The sequence below is a fragment of the Gavialis gangeticus genome, unplaced genomic scaffold, assembly GCF_001723915.1.
Source record: "Gavialis gangeticus isolate Ggan-Ray unplaced genomic scaffold, GavGan_comp1, whole genome shotgun sequence".
NCBI classification, from domain to species: Eukaryota; Metazoa; Chordata; order Crocodylia; family Gavialidae; genus Gavialis; species Gavialis gangeticus.
In genome coordinates this window covers 38,293,289-38,298,509 of record NW_017729031.1, presented here as the reverse complement: position 1 = coordinate 38,298,509, position 5,221 = coordinate 38,293,289, and positions in this window count along the sequence as shown.

The window sequence follows — 5,221 nt, the reverse complement described above, 5'->3', positions numbered from 1 at the left end:
GGGGGGGGGGGATGTCCATCAGATTAAAAGGACACTGTCAAGATGAAAATAATTTTTAAAATTGTTTAATTACTTTTGTTCCATGTTGTTGTTCCATGCTGTCGACAACTCTAAACATCCCTGCTCCTGTCTATTGAATGCGAATACACTCATGTCTCTGTTCATATCGATATGGGGTTTTGTATGACTTTATTTTTCGATATAAAAAATGTGTCCCTTCTGATGGAGTCTATGTTTTGAATATAACTTGGTTGTTACAGTCAGCTGCAAGCAAAATGTCAAATTTTCCTGGGCTTAGGACTAGCATTACTTGTTCCAATCCTGCTTGAGAACAAAACCGGAGAACATGAAGGAAATACAGACCCCACTGTATGAAATGTGAATACGGGCAGAAGCAGCAGCAGAGTAAATACGTTTCTTGTTACTTTGCTGAGACTGTCTGTGCATTTTTCTCTAATTATCAAAACCTAAGACTTGTTTAAAAATCTATTTTTTCACTCTTCAGGCTATTCATTTTTATTCTGTGAAATTAGACTGGATACTTTCACATTCTGCCTACAGGCCCCAATTCTGCAATCACACTGCTCCCGTCTGGAGGCTCAGTGACTTTAGTGCAGGGTGGGCAGAATACGGCCCATGGGCCAGATGCGGGCTGCCAAATGGTTGTATCCAGCCCGCAGCTGCCCCCACAGCACTCTGCATGGGGCTGAACCCTACCTACTTCTGCCCGGCTGACCCCATGATGCACTCTTGCTCACACCTGGCCCCATCCACGGCTGGGGCTGCCCTGGGTACTCCTTGGCTCCTCCCACCTCAAGCTCCTCCTCCTTCTGGCCCTGCTGTGCCCCTCTGGGCAGCAAGTAGCATGGGGAAATAGGGACACGTGCCCAGCCAGGTGGAGGGAAGCTGCAGTGACTGAATGGGTGGAAGGCATCCCTGCTGGGAAGCTGTATGCACGTGTCTGGGCCAAGGCTGGGGTGGTGCCATCAGTGGGTGCAGGGTAGGGCCAGGTGGGATTGCAGTGCAGGCTGCCTGGACAGGAGCAGGTAGGGGTCTGCCCCATGTGGGGCACTGTGGGGCCAGCCATGGGCTGAAAGGGGGGCAAGGATTACATCTGGACCACACTGCCTAGATGAGCTCTGCTGTACACCCCCCTGCTTCTCCCCACCCCACCTGGGTTTCGGAGCCTAGCACGTGGGTGGTGTGCACCCCCCACACCCTCCCATGCACCCACATCTCCCACACACACGGACTGCTGCACACACAATATAAAAGTGTAAGACTTTATTCTGAGCTATTATATCGTCACCTCTATATATACGACTAACCCCCCCCACCCCATAAATCAGGACAAAAAATTTTTTTTTCAGCAAAATGAAAATAAGTTATAATAGTTGTTTACTTTTTAGTATATGATTTGGGTTTTCAAAATGCTCTTCAAATGATGTACGATTTGCTAAAATGAGATCTTCGGAAAGATTGTGTGTGTGTGGCCCTTGACAGCTCACCAAGACTTAAGTGGACCACCAGCTGAAATAATTGCCCGCCCTTGCTTTAGTGACTTCCACACAAAAGTAGGAGTCCCTGCATGGAGGCAGTTGCAGGATCAGAGCTGGGTTGAGTTTTTCTTGTAGTTGTGATATGTGACCTTGATGCTTCTCTCTGTGCGTCATTTTTGCATCACTGCCAGGGAGATGCTGAAATGTCAATACAGCTGTTTCCAGCAAAATTATTTTTAATTAATTTACTGTTACTTCAGCCTAAATGTTCCCAAAGAGAAATGAAGAAATATAAATCATTCAGGTTAAGGGGAAAGAAATACATGTCTAAGTGATGTATTTGCAACAGAGCCTCAGTTCGGTGCGGTGCTAAAGAATATGCCTAACAGTAAGCATTTAAATAGTCTAGCTGAGGTCATAAAGGCTACTCAGGTGGCTAAAATTAATTAGGTGCTGAAGAACAGTTTGCTGAATTGTGACTGAGCTTCAGGATCTAAACCTTTGTTATCTGTGGGACTGGAGGAGATCCCCTCAAACCAAGAGGAATGTGAAATCTATCTTCCTACATGGTTTTCTCTCTCGGGAAGATCTTGATAACTTCTCCATCATCTCAGATGCTGAATGATCTCAGCACACAAAGGCAAAGAGTGACGCGTCCAAACAGAATTTGGCTGCTGTGATTTACAGTCCGCAAAGATTTTCCAACCTTCTAGTTGCATTTGGTTTAAAACTGGATTTGTCACGTTGTGACATTTTTATACGTTACCAAAATATCATTGTGCAATGGCAAAAGAATTTATCGCATCAGGAGCTCTTGAAAGATTTCCCGCTCCAAAGTTCACATCAGCTTTGCTTGATGTGCCTGACTGTAATATAGGGCAGTGATACTCCTTTCATGGGGTTTGATGGAAAATGTGCAGTTTTCCATGTCACGTTTCTAGATCTGCAAGGCCGTAGGGTTTGACCAAAAAACAGCTTTCAACCGAAAGGAGAAATATTTCAACTCAGTGCATCGTATACATATCCAATGCATCTAAATTACATCTGGGCAATTTGGGTAGATAGTAAATTCACTGAAGAATGCAGCTGGAGTGAGCAGGGGAGTGGGAGGAGAGATTTAAACTATTTATTAATCAGGCAGGGTAAAATGGGAGCAAATTTGGAAAAACTGAAAGGCTTCAATCTGACATTTTCAGAGTGAAGCATTTTTATGACTTTTCATTTAAAATAATGCTTTCACTTTGGAATAATGTTTAAATCTAAAATAAAGGGTTGTCCTCAGAACAAAGCGAACCATTTCATTCAGTCAAATTAAACATTTTATCCTAGTTTGAAAGCAATATTTTTCTGATCTTTTTGGTTCAGCCCCAATTAAAAACAAATACATTATGTACATAATCCTCATTCAGTGAAGGCTGGTAGATTTCATGGACATTTAGTTTTGCACCTTTTCCATCTATTTTTGTGATATCTGTTTTGCATCCATTCTGTCCACAGAGAAGAGACTTAAAATGACTTAAAATGAGACTTAAAATGACTGGGGTCATTTGACCCCAGTGCTCTTCCTGCCATGGCAGGGGGTCGGACTAGATGAACTGCTCAGGTCCCTTCCGACCCTAGAAACTATGAAACTATGAAAAAAAGAGCTTTAACATCCACAAATATTTTCTACTTAGCCACTTTCAGAAGCACACAAAACAGAGTCCTTTATAACGCCAGGCATTTGACTGGATTTTTCATAGATTTCATAGTTTTCATAAACATTAGGGCTGGAAGAGACCTCAAAGATCATCAAGTTCAGCCCCCTGGCCCAGGGCAGGAAATCAGCTGGGGTCAAAGGATCCCAGCAAGATAAATGTCCAAATGTTTCTTGAATGAGTCCAGAGTAGATGCCTGCACCACTTCCGAAGGGAGTCTATTCCAGGTTTTGGGGGCTTGGACAGTAAAGAAAAGTTTTTCTTATGTCCAGCCTAAAATGGTCTTGGAGTTTATTTCCGTTGGTCCTTGTTTTCCCTTGGGGTGCTCTGATGAGCAGGTGTTCCCCCAGATCTTGACGCACACCCCCTGATGTACTTATAAGCAGCCACCAGGTCCCCCCTGAGCCTGCGCTTTTCCAGGCTGAACAGTCCCATAGCTCGCAGCCTCTTTTCATAAGGCCGGTTCTCCTGCCCTCTGGTCATGCACTCTCTCAAGCTCCTCTACATCCTTCTTGAATTGCGGAGCCCAGAATTGGATGCAGTACTCCAGCTGCGGCCTCACCAAGGCCAAGTACAGTGGGAGGATGACATCCTGGGATTTACCTGAGAAGCATCTATGGATGCAGGCCAGAGTTTTGTTTGCTTTACCAGCTGCGACATCACATTAATGGCTTATGTTTGTCTTGTGGTCAGTCATGACCCCCAAGTCTCTTTCAGCCATGGTGCTAGCAAGCGTAGCACTGCCGAGCCTGTAAGTGTGACGCAGGGTCTTTTTTCCCAAGGTGGAGCACCTTGCATTTATCAGTATTGAACATCATCAGGTTTGTATCCACCCACTTCCTAAGCTTATCCAAGTCAGCCTGGATCACTAGCCTGTCCTACAGTGTGAATGCTATGCCCCAAAGTTTAGTGTCACTGGTGAACTTAGCCAGTGTGCTCCTGTCACCAAAGTACACATCGTTGATAAAGATGTTAAAGAGTATAGATCCAAGGACAGAGCCCTGGAGGATGCCACTGGTCATGGAGCACCACGATGATTCACTATCATGGACCACTACTGTCTGGGTCTGACCTCGAAGCCAATTTCCCAGCCATTGGACTGTGGTGAAGCTGAGGCCACAGTTGGCCAATTTTTCCATGAGAGGGTCATGGGACACCAGATCAAAAGCTTTTTTGAATTCCAGATATATGATGTTAGTCTCTTCTCCCTTGTCCAGGTGATATGTCACATGGTCATAGAAGGAGATAGGATTGTTCAGGCAAGACTTACCTGTGACCCAACCCTCAGGATGTTGCCCTCAACCAGCTTATCCAGAAGGGTCTCCTTGATAATCTTCTCCAGCATTTTACCAGGGATTGAGGTCAAGCTGATTGATTGGCCTGTAATTCCTGGGATCTACTTTCCGCCCTTTCTTGAAGATAGGTACCAGTCTTCCGGTACTTCATCTGAGCACCACAAGGTTTCAAATATTTTTTTCCAGTGGTTGGGCTAGGACACCTGCCAGCTCCTTGAGTACTTTAGGGTGTAATCTGTCAGGACCAACTAACTTGAAGGTGTCCAGCCTCTCAAGGTGATCCTTTACAAGGTCTGCACCAATGCTGGGTATAAATATGCCCTCATCCTGGGCATCCTGTGTCATGCTAGGCAGGGCAGTCCCTTTGGGCAGATGAAAACCGACATGAAGTACCATTAAGCAGGTTGGCTTTTTTCTGGGTGTTGGTTATCAGTGGTCCCATTTGGTTCAGCAGGAGTCCAATGTTGCCCTTGATTTTTTTCCAACTCCCTACATATCTGAAAAAGGACTTTTTATTATCCTTGATATGTGAAGCCAGATGGAGTTTGGTTGCAGCCTTGGCTTTCCTGATCTGTGCCCTGCAGGTATGGACTAGTGCTAAATACTTCCCCTTGGTGGTACTTCCATCCTTTATAAGTCTCTCTTTTGAGGTGTAGGAGGTCCTTATGTTCCCTGCTGAGCCAAGGGGGTTGCTGTGCCCTTTTTCTACCCTTCCTTCAAGAAATGCACT